We start from the raw sequence: 16,063 nt of genomic DNA on the forward strand, positions 1-16,063 counted from the left end.
CATCCTTAAATTTTAATAAGATATGGTTTTAAATGAATTTACATCTAGTGGAGACATTTATAGGTGTTCATATTTTTTCTATTAATGACGAGCACGATTTATCATAAGATCTTCTTGTGAGGCCCTCTACATTGTTTTGTAATACCACATAATTGTATTGATTGTTGGAGCCTCCTCTATATGCAATTTAAACTTTATATGCTATCCTCATATCGTAATTCCGCAGCTGTCAATGATTAAAAAAATCAATAGATTAGTAGTTTTAAAAAGAGTTTTTTCTTGAAAAATGTCATGAACACTAATTTTTTGGCTTAAATTTGATGATTGTGCATAACTCTAGCCTTAATTTGAACCTTTTGAATCAAGTACTTTAAACTATGTTTTTAAATATACTATATTTTTTCCCAACTTTTTATCGTATAATTTACCTTTTTTCTGGTCCCTTCATCTTATCGTCATTTCTTCTTTTCAATCTCTAGTATTGTAACAATGAAACACGCTTTCCTTTGATCCTTTGATGTTTCCTTTCTATTTTATTGTTAAGCAGTCCACGATGCCTTGGCATTCGTCGGGATGGAAATTGGTCCCATTTCCACGCCATGCGAATTAAAGCGGCACGGCGTCTGTATCGAGTCACGACACACGGTGTGCAGCGCCTTCAAATCCTAGGCGTCCGGTACACAGTGGTCTGCAAATTAAATATAAGCTAGATTTTTGTCATAAACAAACATGAGGTAGACAATTAAAAGGAAACAAAGCTAACCATCGTCGGGAAAAAAAAAAAGGAAAAAGGCCAAGCATCACCATTACCAGCCACGCTCCTTTTTTTGTGAATGAGCAAGGATGGGGTCGGACACAACCTTATCTCTTCCTGAGATAGATCGAGAGTTTTCCCGTCCAATCCTTTTTCCTGCCTTCTTTCTCCTTCCCACGCATGGTCGCCGCTGTGCCGTATTATTTCTCTCTCCCGCCCCAATCCCCCAAGCCTCTCTCTTGCCTCCTTGTCGTCCTGCTGCGCTCGTGTTCCAGGGTGTGCGACCGGCTTTGCTGGAGAGCGGCGCTGCAAGCTGCCAGCGTTCGTGCGTGACGGTCTAGCAGCAGACCTCACCGTCGATTCGCAGCATCCGGTCTGCTAGTTTCGATTCGCTCCCCAACTCTCGGACCACATAAATATTTGTACTACTGGCTAATTTATGACCAGAATGATTCATATGGATAAAATATGTGGTTTTAAGTGAAATCTAGTAAATGTTCATGGTGCTGCCAATTACAAAGACACAGGTGTTTTTCTTACTGAACTTGTTAAAATGTTAGGAAGCCTACATTTTTTGGTAGGAGGAGATTTTAACATTATTAGGAAATCTTCTGCCAGAAAGAAGAAGAAGAGCTTGACTAAATGGACCTTTTATTTGAACGCAATTTTAGAACAATGGGGTTTGTAAGCGCTAGGACTTTCTAGCAGGATTTTTTCTTTGTTCACTAATAAGCAAAGGGCTTATATTGAAACATATCAGCTAGATAATAATTTATTGAAACATTAGTGAAGCTACCAAATTAGAACTTCTCATATACAGGGTAGAGGAAGCTTAGGATTGCAAGATAAAACACACACGAAGATTAGCATCAACCATCAGAGGCATCTTGCTCGTAAATGTGCACACAGGATTCTGTGTGTTGGCTACATCAATCAAACTTCTATATATGTGATATTTACCATCACATACTCCCAAAATATCATTACTAAGTGCTAATTAAATTACAGACGCTAGTTCTGAATTGAAAACCTGCAGATAGTACCTCTCACAATACTTGTACCAGATGGATCAAGGGCATATTTGATGGACCGTGTAGTTTGGTGTGTCAGAGATTGCACAGATCATGGAGAGGCGTGCCTAGGTACATTGCAAAGGGAGTAGGTGACACCGTTGGGATATATGCAAATGTGATAGATCGCACTGTTCGTGCGGGAGTCGTCCGACCTCGAACTTGCTCGGCCGGTGCCGACCCCGAGCTCGGGACAAACCGGTTTCTCTCGGCGGGATCCTCTTCCTTGGTGCCTATCTCTATCGATTGCTTCGGTCCAAAATTGAACCACACGTAGAGATCACTCATGCTGCTCCCATTAATCTTTTGGGCGCGTAGAGCTCCATCCTTCTCCTGCAGCGAGCATGCGGCCCCGCTGCAGGACGTGCGGGCCCGGGAGGCGCCGCCCGTACGTGACAGGCGAGTGCTGCGCCGGGACGTAGACGGCGTGCGGCACAGCGGTGACATTGCGCGGCCAGCAGCCGTCCTCCCACTCTCCGAACCACTTGATTCCGATGATGCATTGCCACGTCAACCAGTGCGCGGGGAGGCAAGATATCGCTCCCTCCGGCCTCCGGCCATCCACCTGAGCCCGGACCGACGTGATGTTCTCGGTGGCCAGATCGAAGCGCACGTTCGTGATTGCCCCGTCGTCTGCCGCCGCCTTGCTGTGCCAGTACACGCCTCCGTCGCCGCACGCCGGGAAGTCGTAGGACAGGCCGTGCACCGCGCAGGAGAAGGACACGGTCCTCCAGTCCGTGTCCACTCCGACCGTGAACACCTGCGCGCAGCTCTTGGTCTTTGATGTCGGTCACGGTGTTGGCTGCGGCGTCGAAGTCGACGTGTACGATCTTGAATCGCCTGGTAGCAGCAGCGTCGAAGCCGAAGCAGTAGGTCTCCCCGAGGAAGAGCCACCCATAGCCGAGCCGTGAATCTCCACTCCTCGTCGAAGAGCCACCCATAGCCGAGCCTGTCCACGAAATTAAGGCCACTATGTGCGGTCCCACGGCTGGCTGTTCGGTCCCGGTGCAGCGAACCAAAGGAACGCACGCACGCGCGCATTGAATCTAGCTTGATCAATTCTGCACGGGTCAGTCGCTGCCAGCCTGTCTCTTTTCTCTCGCTCTCCCATCATTGTTTCTTTTTTTTTTCTTCACCGGATCCATCGACTTGAGCTCAGCTAGCTGCGCGCGCGCACGCGGCCTGGAAGGATCCTTTTCTGTTTCGCAAAAAAAAAAAAAGGAAGGATCATTTTCTCGCTCCACACAACACCGTCGAATCCATCGGAAATTCATCAGCAAAGTCAATTAGTTAATCGTGGTGATGATGGGTAGGCAAACGGCGGCGGATCAGGAGTCCAACCGTTCCGTTTAATTAATGCACACCCAGATAGATCATCGTTTACTACTAGCAGCGAAGCTCACGTACATGCATGTACAAGCCTTACCGCAAAAATCTCACGTGTACATGTACATGTACATGTACTCATGTAGTACGACATGTACACATCATATATATGGATCATACCGGCCACCTCTAGTCCGCTCGTCCTCTTCTCTCCTTGTGCGGCGGCTGCCCATCTCCCTACCATCTCCATCGGCCAAGATGTTGCTTCACTCAATCACCTTCTTTGTCGTTTCGACGGCAGGAGGGAGGAACAGCCTCGTTCCTCCGTTCTGTAGTTAGGGTTAGGGATTTTCTGATGTGATGCGTTATTAGGGTTTCAAACTATATATCTAGAATCACCCCAGGGGCTAGTCTTATTTGTGAAGGAAATGTCACTTGAAGTTCTGGAGTGGTTTTCTTGTTCACATCACCCTTAGACTGCTCATAGTGGGGAGTAACTTAGACTAGTAACATATGTCATGTTACTAGTCTGGTTACTACCTTCATAGTGGGTAGTAACTTATATGTGGTGTCATGCATTGTGTCATTTATTATGTTGTAGACTCATTTTGCCTTGGGGTGTGTGATGTTATGGTAACATAGCTGAGTTACCACCTCACTCTTTTTCTTCATTTATTCGCATGCTATGTCACCAAAATGCGCTTGAGATGTGTGATGTTACTTAGCTATGTTACTCTCACTATGAGCGAGTCTTATATACACTTATTAGGACCCTATGCAAAAGGGTGGTCATTCCGACCCTTCCTCGTGAGATTTCATGTGAAACCCTTTTCCGTGAGTCCCACCACGTCTATCTCGTAGCGTTTCGCCAAAAATGGTGATTACATGTGACTTTACGCTTTCTTTATATTATCATAGGCCATATGTACATGAAAAACCAAAAGGTGGCCACCTTCTTCAAAGAAGTGAGTTAGCAGCCTCGAAGTGGGACTTTCACATTATAAGTCTAGAATCTTTTTGTGTGATAGTTATATCCGTGAACCAAGTGCTGCTTCAAGTGTCGTATAGCACCATCTAGCCTAGTCCTCTACCTGCGCCGCTCACGGTCCACTCCGACCGTGAAGTCGCCGCTCACGGTCGCGGAAGAGCCGTGAATCTCCACTCCTCGTCGAAGAGGCACCCATGTGCGGTCCCGCGCACGCCGCACGGCTGTTCGGTCCCGGTGCACGCACGTAACTCGGAGCGTCCATTGAGAGCGCCGCGCATTGAATCTAGCCTGCACGGGTCGGTCGCTGCCAGCCTGGCTCACTTCACCGGTCTCACGCTTTTCTCTCGCTCTCCCATCATTGTTTCTTTTTTTTTTCTTCACCGGATCCATCGACTTGAGCTCAGCCCGGAAGGATCCTTTTCTGTTTCGCAAAAAAAAAAAAGGCTGCATTGTGTTCCTCCCATTAATTCCATTAGTTAATCGTGGTGATGATGGGTAGGCAAACGGCGGAGGATCAGGAGTCCAACCGTTCCGTTTAATTAATGCACACCCAGATAGATCATCGTTCACTACTAGCAGCGAAGCTCACGTACATGCATGTACAAGCCTTGCCGCAAAAATCTCACGTGTACATGTACATGTACTCATGTAGTACGACATCATATATATGGATCATACCGGCCACCTCTAGTCCGCTCGTCCTCCTCTCTCCTTGTGCGGCGGCTGCCCATCTCCCTACCATCTCCATCCCATCTCCATCCGCCAAGATGTTGCTTCACTCACCTTCTTTGTCGTTCCGACACGGCAAGAGGGAGGAACAGCCTCGTTCCTCCGTTCTGTAGTTAGGGTTAGGGATTTTCTGATGTGATGCGTTATTAGGGTGGTGGGAGCGGCATCCAGACAAATATATATATATGCCTTAACTCACCGGCGGCGACCTTCACGGCGACGTCTTGGAGTTGACTCTAATCCCACACCGGCGGCGACCTTCGACGGCAACATCTTGGAGTTGATGGCAACGTGTGCTCGTCGATTATTTAGATGGGCAGCTTAGTCTTCTCTCCCTTCTTTAGATCTAGAGAGATCTATATCTCTACATGTCCCTATAGCTTCTGTCGTTATCCGACTTCGTCGATGTGATGAGGTGGATCTTGGTTCAAGGAAGTGATGTTGCACTTCTCGTCAGGTGAGAAGTAGGACGTCGACGCTGTCATATAGTGTTCTTCATTAATTGTCGGGGAAGCGGTGTCAAGGGTGGGAGACCAGGCGACTGTACAATGGATTTTATGCATGTGTGTGTTCAGCGAGCGAGCTCGATGAAAAACGAGGTAGCTTGCAGATGGTCCAACACCAACCTGCATGGAAACATCGGAATGAACACAAGATGTGACTCTGATGCCGACATTGATAGATGTACTACACCGGCAAGGGCGACAAATCACCCACCCAAGCAGACACGTCACTCTCTCTCTCCCTCTCTCCCTCTCTCTGTGTCTCTCTTCACCAGCGAGCATGGTGGTGGCGACAGGATGTGCAACCGCGGATCAATTAACCCGGTGTGTGGCTTGGCGTGAGAGAGCGGAAGGTTCTCTTTGTGAAGAGGAGGAGATATGTGGTAGGTGTGCATCATGCATGTACTACTAAGGATGGGGCCATGTAGCACGGCCTTTTGGCCATGTTTAGTGAGCGAGCTCGATGAATAACGAGGTAGATTGCAGATGCCCCAACACCAACATGCATGGCATCGGCACGTTGAATATGAGAGACGACTCTGATGCCAGCGTTTATGAGTTGTACTACATCTGGCAACGGTGGCAAATCACTCAACTAAGCAGCACGTCTCTCTCTTCACCGACGAGCATGGTAGTGGCGATGAGCTGCGCACCTTGCAGATCGACGGCGGCGTGTGGCTTGGCATGAGAGAGCGGAACGTTCACTTTGCCAAGAGGAGGAGATACATAGGTGCACATTATGCATGTACAGTACTACTCCTAAGGATGGGGGCATGGGGCCATGTAGCCTAGCACAAGTTGCACACTAAATCTGGTAGGAGTATCAAAATAAACGGAAATATTCTCAGAATTTTTGCACAAGAACTAAACACACAGCCTCCTCGAATCTCACATCCTGGGCGACAACCTCACACTCGGCAACGAAACGGTTCCTTCAACCTCACACCCGGCAAGGGCGACAAATCACTCACCTAAGCTTCCCTCACAAATCTCACATCCTGGGCATATAAGCATTTTCCTAGTACCGCGCGCACACACGCACGCACACACACACCGTTGATGATGCCGGTGAGGTTGTAGGTGCAGGAGGGGGACGTCGCTATTCACGACATCGAGCTGGCGTGGGGGACATCCTCCAATAGCGATGTTGCACTTCTCATCATGCGAGAAGTAGGATGTCGACGCTATCATACATTGTCCTTCATCAATTGTCGAGGAAGCGGTGCCGAGGGTGGGAGACGGGGCGGTTGTCCGATGAACTTATGCCAGTGTGTGTGTTCTGAGCGAGCTGGATGAATAATGGGGTCATGTACACATGGAGGAGTCGAGCATGGCCTTTTGGTTTGCACGTAGTACTAGTACAAGTTAGCACACTAAATTTGGTAGGTGTATCAAAATTAAAGGAAATACTAGTCCCCATAATTTTTGGACCAGAATTAATGCACGGCTAGCCTCCTCGGAATAAAGCAAACCAGGCATTGAAGAATTGAGGGAAAAAAAAGGAGAACAGAACGGACGCCTCACTTAACGCTCTCGGCCTCACTTGTCGTTCCCCATTCTCTAATCTCTAGTGATGACGGCCACCCACCACTGCTCCTCCAACCTCCGCCGCCGCACCTCCGGCTACTCCCCCGCCTGATTTCCTCGCGACCGCACCCCACGTCTGCAATCACGACCCCTAGCAGGCCGGCATCGACGACGACGGGCCCCGGCCTCGCACGGAATTCTATCGGTCGTCGACGCACACCGCGCCCAGGACCCGCGGCGGCCTTGCTCGCCGGAGCGCGCGGGGGTCGGTATCACGACGCGCGGTGCTCCGTCGAGCTCGTCTGCCGGCATATGCGTCCGCGCGGCGACAGCGCTGCTCCGGGTGTTCGATTCCCACGCCGTCACCCACCCTTGGCGTTCGCCACCGATGGATGGTGGCTGCTGAGGCGCGCTCGCTCGACGTGCCCCTGGCGGCGCCATTCACCCACCTGCGACGCTTTCAACCACCGCCGCTGTCGGCAGTACGCTCTTCCCGGCACACCCGTATCAAGAGGCTCAAGGGATGAGTTTTGCATCATAGTACGTACTCCGCTTCTTCCCCCAATTCAGTTACTCCTTCAACATCAACTTTCTCTTCTGCTCCGTCACCGCTATGGTAATCGCGGTCCTCCTATTCCTGCCAGCTCGACTAGGTATATACCTGTTCAGGTGCTTCCTCAAGTTGGTCGTGCTCCAGCCTTGCTAGCTCCACTTTTACACATGGCAATAGTAAAGCACAGCGAAAATGTATGTTATTTTCCTGATGCCGTGGTGTTTCAGTTTTATTACTAACGACATGGTGAGGTGAATAAGCAAGTTATTTCTACTTAAGAAAGGAACCTGCTATCAAATACTTGCATCTAGGTAAAGCCGTAAAGCAAACCTGCTTACAATAGTTACACTGAAGTCCTAGTAATCTGCAAGCAACAATGTTGTCAACAGCGAACCATTAATAATTTGTCAACATTATGTATTTTCGGTATTTTTGGGATGTCCCGTTTCAGGCGAAACCAATCTGTTTATTGTTTACACGCATGTCAGATTCTCCGTATACAAACAATGTTGTCTGCATACTTTGTTTGCTCAAATGTGTCCCTGTCCACTCACTAATACTGTGGTGTACGGCCTTCGATTTTATTTGGATGGTTTCTGGATGTAGTAAGAATCTCCAATCTGCATGGATAATACTAAATTGGTTTTTAGTATAACTGACTCTGCAGTGTAATTTCGTTGCATTGTAACTCCCCACCCGCCGCCGCACCTCCGGCTCCTCCCTGGCTTATTTCTTCGCCATCGTGCCCAGGACCCGCGGCGGCCTTACTCGCCGGAGCGCGCGGGGGTCAGTAACACGCCACGCGGTGCTCTGTGGAGCTCGTCTGCCGGCGGCCGCGTCCGCGCGGCAATGGGGTTCAGGCCATCGGGACGGGACGGCGCGGCTCCGGGCGTTCGATTCCCACGCCGTACGTCACCCACCTTTGGCGTGCGCCACTCATGGATGGCGGCTGCTGAGGCTCGCCCGCTCGATGTGCTCCCTTCATCCAGCGGCGGCGGTTTAAACCAACTGCCGCCTCTGTCGCCAGCACCTTCTTCCCAGCAACCGTATCTACTATCTAGAGCCTCAAGGTCCGAGTTTTGCATCATATTCCGCTTCTTTCCCCAATTCAATTACTTCAACATGAACTTTTTTCTTCTGCTTTTTGTCACTGCTATGGTCATCACGGTCCTATTCCTGCTAGCTCCACTAGGTAGACGTGCTGAGGTGCTCCCTCAAGTTGGTCATGTTCCAGCCTTGCTTGCTCCACTTTTACCCATGGCAATAGTAAAGCACGGCAAAATTGTATGTTATTTTCCTGATGTGTGGTGTTTCAGCTTTATTATTATTAACGACATGGTGAGGTGAATGAGCAAGTTATTTCTTCTTAAGAAAGGAACCTGCTATCAGTACTTACATCTAGGTAAAGCCGTAAAGGAAATGAACTAGTGATAAGCTACTGAAAATTCATGTGCACTGAAAAATTCTAGTAATCTGCAAGCAACAACATTTGTCAACATTGAACTATACGTATGTATTTTCGGTATGTCCTGTTTGAGGCGAAACCAACACGCATGTTAGATTCTCCGTATACAAACAATCTTGTGTGTATACTTTGGTTGCACAAATGTGTCCCTGTACACTCATTAATACTGTGGTGTATGGCCTTGGATTTTATTTGGATGGTTTCTGGATGTAGTAAGAATATGCAATCTGCATGGGCATTACTAAATTGCTTTTCGGTATAACTGACTTTGGAGTGTAATTTCGTTGCATCGTAATTGTATCTATTTTAAATGACTAGAACAAAAAACATTTCTTAAGTATTGGTATGGGCCTTCTGCATGGTCATGGTCAGGAAGTTGAGGTTTAGAGTTTGCCACTGGTAGTAATGTTTGCTTCAGCTTTAATCTTAACTTTGGGGGATTGTTATTTTAATTGATTGTTTTGCTTATCCATCTTTTGCAGGGCAGCAGCTGGATGTGCAGCTGGCCAAGCCAGGCCTGGCCGTCGATGGTTTTGGCTCTAGAGGTGCTGCTGTTGTGCTGTCCGCGGTCTGCCCTTGATGTCGTGTGATGGTGACAAGTTCATCTCGGCAACAGTGAACTCTTCTACGCATCCATGGTATAGGTGAGCCATTGCCCCCATCCTCTAATGATGGGAAGCTACAGTTTGCTGAACTTCTTATTTTAGGATAATGGAAGTCTGGATCAGCCATACATATTTCCCTGATTGAGCTATTTGTCTGTATGCTAAAATTTGTTGAAGACATGATAAACTGATATTGTCCATTCTTTCTCCTTTGAGCATGGATTCTTGACTCCTTCTGATTGTTGTTCTAAAATTGGATGCCATGCTATAATCATCAAGGAAATAGGCTGTAGTATTCATATTATGTTTATTCACTTTTGTTGTTGAATGCAATAGCATCTAATATAGAGCTTTATCTAGTCAATCTGGAATTGGCCAAATATCCAACGTTGGCAAACATGCTTATCTAATTAATGAACACATAGAGTAGAATGGTTTGAAGCATCAGGTGGTAATTGGATGCTAATCCTCTGTACTCAGAAGTTGCTAAACTGATATATATTATGCACATTTATTTTCTAGTAGAGTGGATTGTCTGTTCCTCTAATAATCTCGTTTGTTATTCAGTAGCTGATATAGTTAACTTTCGAGTGCTCTTGTTATATATGCACTGGACAGTAAACAATTTTTTCTATTGTAGGACCAAGTGTTGCTGCATGGATGCTAATACCCTTGTTTTGTACGACGCTCAAAGGGGGACAAAGAGGGGATGCTGCACCTCAAGGGACACTAAACACAAAAGGCCAACCCCTGAAAAGGTCCATTTTTTACATGGACTGCCTTGTGCTCCACCATAGTTTCCATGTTCGATCCAGAAACGTGTTATAGATAGCAGCACTAGTTGACTTGTGAAAATCCTTGTGTTTTTCTGTAGAATCATGTGTTCATTAAATGAAGAAGTCTACCGATGATATCTGCCTGCCAATGCCTATCCACTAAGCGGGGCTGGCTCTGTTTCCTTCGGCGTGCTCGCCGGGAACAAGGTGCAGCTGGTTAGCCATCCCTCGTACCTTGTCTTCTGAGAGATTTTTTTTTTAAATTTCTGCATTCAGCAGGTATTCATACAGACTCGATACAAACACAGAAATCTCGAGAAAGCTCGAGAAGATACCGGTGCACCAGAACACAAGCAGAGAGACCCCTGAAAAAAGAAAAAGTACAAACAGGTCCCTTCGAAATCTCCCTGTCACCAAATCCAGGCCCGAGACCAACCGCCGCCGCCGCCACAGGACGCCGGAGGAGGACAGGAGCCACCACCATCCCCAAAAGCCGAGGTCGCACCATCGCCATACGCTGGCTTTGTGAGTCGATTGAGGTCCCATCCGAAACCGGCAAGGCACATCCGTTGTGGCGCGTTGACCGGGGAACTCCTCGTGCTTGCTCGGCTACAGAACTAGTGACCTCAGTCGATGTCGTCGACGAAGCACCACCGGATCCGCCACCTCCAGCCGCAAACCTAGCATCAGGGCACCAGATCGCTCGAGCGCCGACGCCGGCGAGTCCAACGCCGACCACGAAGCTCCTGCAAAGGCTCCCGGATCCACGAGCAGAGTTGGAGAGAGCTCTGCCGTGACGACGACGGATCCGAAGCACAAAAGGCCAGGGCTTGGACGGCACCGTCGTCTCGCCGGCCAAACCTGACCATACCTTGTCCTCTCTGGACCGCATCCAGCAGAGGCACACAGATCTTGCCATCACGCACGAGCGGCAAGAAGACCAGGCCACCGGCTTCGTCACGCCGCCCCGAGGGAGACGCCTCAGCACCTTATTTAGACGCAGCGTTGACTCCTCCACTCCGACAACGCCTCTGGAAAATCTAACCCTAACCCTATCTACAAGCCGGAAATAGAGGACCGGGGTTCCCCCACCCTCCCTCTGCCGTGGCAGCAAGGGAAGAAGAAGGGAACCAACGGCCTCGCCGGTGCTCGACGTGAGGCACGCGGTCGCCTCCGGTTTCGCCTCTGGATGTACTGTAGCAAGAGTAGGAGGGGAAAGCGGAGCCTGCCGATGGAAGCAGCTTGACTGTCTTCGGAGAGATGTGTTGTAGGACGAACCCATCTTGCAGTAAGTTTCCCGGTTGTAGAAAAAAAATCATCTTTCACTGTTTCACAATTTGGATCTTGAGTGTTGCCAGTAGCCTGGACAATCGAATGATATTGTGTAATCTGCTTGTTTGTCCAGGTTGAAGTGTTGATTTTCAATCATGATTGTTACTTTCATTCCCCTGCACGTGTGTTGTATATTGTGGTGCCGTTTGTATGAGAGTATTCATGTCTCAACTGCTGTGTTGTAAAAAACTGTTTCAGCTTTGTGTTTAGCTTGCTTGGTCATATTATAATGTGTTCATATCCCGCACTTGGAAAGTTTGGCTCGATAGAGAACTGAATCACTTTTTTTTCTTGCAGATGCTTGGCAACATACTAGTTTTTGAAAAGATTGTCTGACCAGGAGCAAGATATCATGTGTTCTGAAGATTCAAAATCATGCATGCATTTTTTTAGATGCCTGCTAGGTATGTGCCGAGGCATGCATTCGATATGCAGTTTCTATAGCATGAGATGGCCCGAGACAAAAAAATAGTGATAGGTATTGCGCTTTGCATATCTCAGATCTTTTTACGTCACGGGTTGTGCTTCCCGAGGTATCAAAAAGTCCACAAGCTATTGTCGAGGCAAGCAAACTTGATTTGAGCACAAGTCGTCTGTTGAAGCATGCCTGTCGGTCAAATCATCTTCTTCTGCTATATCAATTCTGTCAGCATGAAAGTGATGCAGCACAAGGGGATGAAGAGGGGCTGCAGCTGCTGTATGACTACTTCGAGCAGGAAGGGTGTGGTGATGATTCTGGTGTGGCACCTTTGCCATCTCCAGCATCCATTGCACTGCTAATATGTCCGGAGAGGACGGCCAGGTCTTCCTCGAAGAGGTGCGGACAGTTTCTTGTTCAAACACACGCACTGGGGTGACGCTGGCAGGATGGTGGGGGGGATGCTGTCAGCAGCCGAGCACGGGCTGAGCTAAGAAGTTCCACAAAATCACTCTCATAACGGAAGGGGCGTGTTAGCGCAAGGAACCCGCATCTAATTACTCGCTAATAATACGAGCGGGGGGTTAATGATCGTATACCAAAGGGACACATGTCACATCCGGAAGGGATGCGTAGCTACCCCTCTGTGTAGCGTGTTTCTTCTGCTGAATATAAATGGATGTATGATCTGTTTGATTATCATTTGAGAAAGATCTGGCTTCAACTCAAGTAACTGAATTATTTCTTATTGCTATATTGGCACAATGTCTTGTCACTGACCGTAGGTTGGGTGTGCTTGTCAGACTTATCTTTTTACAGTAAGCAATGGATCTTCTACTAAGATGGAATTTTTACACCCCGTTCCTTCCTGCATTTTTTTGTGTCTTAGTTAGCCATTCCATCTTTCAATAATCCATTTTGATATCCATTTCCTTCCTGGCATTCGTTGTAGGGCTAGTCATCAATGTTCTGAAGTCCTGACATCAAGCCTTTTTATTAGACTCCAACAAACCCTTACATATAAATTTTTTTATTAAGACAACTATGGGACGAGCCTTGAACATGGGTGCCTTAGGCGCACACCCGTGCATCTAGCCAACTGATCACCCTTGGTTCTGTATAATTAAGGAATTATGAGATCACTATGTACAAACATATCTGTGATAGCAGAACCTCTTCATCTGAGCAACTCATGATTATATGCTTTTTCTGAGATATGCATAGTTATGTAATTTAAATGAATGATTACTTGTATTGTTGTACTGCTGCAGGTTTTCAAATAACGATGATATCTCTTTGTTTGAGTAACTTTAAGGTTTGGAGAATGTTTTATATATTTATAATATCTTCAATCTGCAGGCGCTAATTGCGAGAAAGACAAAAGGTGGCAGAAAAGTATGCAGAAATTTAGTAGAAGATTGCACTGTCTGGAGCAGAAAAGAACGCACTACCGAGCAAGATCCTTATGCAACATATGTTGACGGAGAAAGACAGTTCCAAAAGGCAGCCGGAGATTTCTAATAAAATGTTTCTAGCCTAGTAGAGAGCCCTGGCAGATTCAAACTATTACAGGTATGGCATTGTTGTTTCTTTATTTTGTCCTACTTATGCATGTTTCTTGTTAACTGACTCCATTTGATCTGATCTATGTAGGATTACGAAGGAGGCGAAGGCTATCAAGCTAAAACTGATAGTGGAGTATCTTAAGTAGGCCTGGCTTACCATTGGCTTCAAATACTTCATCCTTGACCTCCTCCCTCACTGTTGTGACATGGCGTCGAGTTCACGGTGCGAAGGCATTGAATTACTTCTTCGACTATGTGGTTTTAGGTAAGTTTCAGGTTCCTGTCCTTAAGCTTTTAAACCATTGAGTGGTACTGAAGGCTCTGTTGTCGAAGGCTCTGTTGTCGGTTATGTTTGGTGGCCTATAGAGAGTAATTAGAATCTGTTTATCCCATTTGACTTCCAATAGTTAAAAGCTTTTACTTTACAGCCACTATTTAGGTTGGTGTGGATGCCCGGATGGCCTCCTATTCAATTGTCTAATAGTAATGCATTTTAGTAAGATGTTCATTCCATTTCCTTGTTACCTGTGTACATATATATATTTGGTAATAATATCATCTGGAGCACCAACATATAGCTCTAAATCACGTTTTATGGTTCAGAATGAATATGTATTGTCAGTTATGTTGTTGGCCTACAGAAGAGTAATATGTATATTGATCTTAAGCATTGTGTGACATACTACTGTTGTGGCATGTGCCTCTTGTATTATTGTAATGGATGCCAGACTTGAAGTATATCGACATGAAACCAGAGCAGACTATTCTTCAGTTAACTTTACTCTTCAAGTTGTGCTTTCCTGATTAATGATTTGGTAGTTTGGTGAGCTCATATCAACCTATTTTTCCACCGTTCGCTTGTTTTTAGATGAGTCGCAACTTCTGCATCGACATTGTCCTTCTTTATTTGGCTATCATTCTTATTGTTGAAAAGCTGATAGTCGATGCTGTGCCATATGGTATATCTTGAGAAATTTTGGCATGTAATCTCTAGACATATCTAGAGTGGGAAATCAGTTTTCTTTCTCTTATTTTGAGCTTGAAATTTGGATTTTATTATTATCGTTGGACTACTTGAATATTCAGTATAGAGGGGCTGCTATTTTGTCAGAGTTAAACAACATATATAGGTTTCTTCGTATGGAACTGGAAATGGGATTCTTTTGGTTGTTCAGGGACTTGGATGTATTGTGACTATTTCTTCTCTTGGCAGGAGCTAACTAGAACTGCATGCAATTTGGCATACACTTGTAAAAATGGAGATTGGAAGGCATCACTGAACACATACACCACTTTTAGCATATGCACTCCTCAAGTCCTCGGCTCACTTTTAAATATCATGCACAAGAATATGTTCCAAAAAATGTATGTGCAAAAAAGTGCAGATATCCATTTCTGGTGTCCAAATTCTTATTAGACCTTTCTTAACATTTGTATTTGTCTAACTTAATAATACATCCTCACCAATAGTCAAGGACTATTTCCTGGCAAGTTTTTCTATAATCGGTTGTTTTGTTCTAGGATTAATCATTAATGATTAGCTGATGCGGAAGTTATTTGATTGGTTTAGCAGTGGTTCTTAGCCCTCCCTCTCTTCTATATATATGTTTTCTGATGTCGGCTTAACTTCATAATTGAAACCGTGGACAGGCTATGCATTCAAAAAATGAAATAAGTTCTGTTATCTCATGTCATGACATGGATAGCACGACACAAAGAATGATAACGAGTTATTTCGTCGTCCATACTCGCAAAATTGCATGCCTTTCTGCTAACTAGCCATTTTAGACTTCAGCAATCCACGTACTTGTAGGAATGCATTAACATTTACGTCTAGATGTGGGGACCTTTTTATATCCCATATAGTTGGGGTACGGATCTAATGAGCATAAATGACTTTATATTCCACATTATTATTTACGGAGTATCCTTGACACACGATTCTCTCTGCATTGTTGTTAACTTTTTAGCTACCTTTGCAGGCTTCCACTTCTTCCGCTCTCGCTGCCGTGCGATGGCGGCAACCATGGTGACGGTGGCCTCTTCTTCGACTCCGTGGATTTGGTGAGTCTCTAGTTCTCCCTTTGTCTCCCGTACTTGGTCATTACAGAAAATGTCTATTGGCTCGCGGTTGTGATGGATCAAATAATATTATCTTTGTGACTTCGGTTTTGCATAAGCCGTAGATGCAATGATATAGCTTCTGCTATGTTCACTTGAATCGGTGGAATGTGACGTTCGCTTTGTTGATTAAATGACTGAAACTGGTAAAGCTTTCCATAAGTTGATATCCTCTCATCTATTTGCAAACGGATAGTCAATTTGCAGAGCAAAGAGGGGTATGGTATAGTGGAGATTCTTTGCATTGAAGGTTGGCGATAACAATATGCAGTTCTCCGTGCCACACAGATTTTCTCTGTTGTGACGGATTCAAACAATCTTTGCCACATCA

The 16,063-nt window shown here is 46.2% G+C and overlaps 1 long non-coding RNA gene and 1 other non-coding gene across 2 annotated transcripts; both read left to right on the forward strand.

Annotated features, from left to right (window-relative positions):
• Positions 1–8,327: 8,327 nt before the first annotated feature.
• Positions 8,328–10,218, forward strand: LOC124653894. Its single transcript, XR_006988086.1, has 3 exons — positions 8,328–8,520; positions 9,398–9,559; positions 10,161–10,218. It is a non-coding gene; the product is annotated as an uncharacterized LOC124653894 (long non-coding RNA).
• A 5,720-nt stretch (positions 10,219–15,938) lies between these two features.
• On the forward strand, positions 15,939–16,062 carry LOC124658518. The gene has a single exon (XR_006989247.1). It is a non-coding gene; the product is annotated as a small nucleolar RNA snoR86 (small nucleolar RNA).
• The last annotated feature ends 1 nt before the right edge of the window (position 16,063 follows it).

The sequence above is a fragment of the Lolium rigidum genome, chromosome 5 (assembly GCF_022539505.1).
Source record: "Lolium rigidum isolate FL_2022 chromosome 5, APGP_CSIRO_Lrig_0.1, whole genome shotgun sequence".
Lineage (NCBI taxonomy): Eukaryota > Viridiplantae > Streptophyta > Magnoliopsida > Poales > Poaceae > Lolium > Lolium rigidum.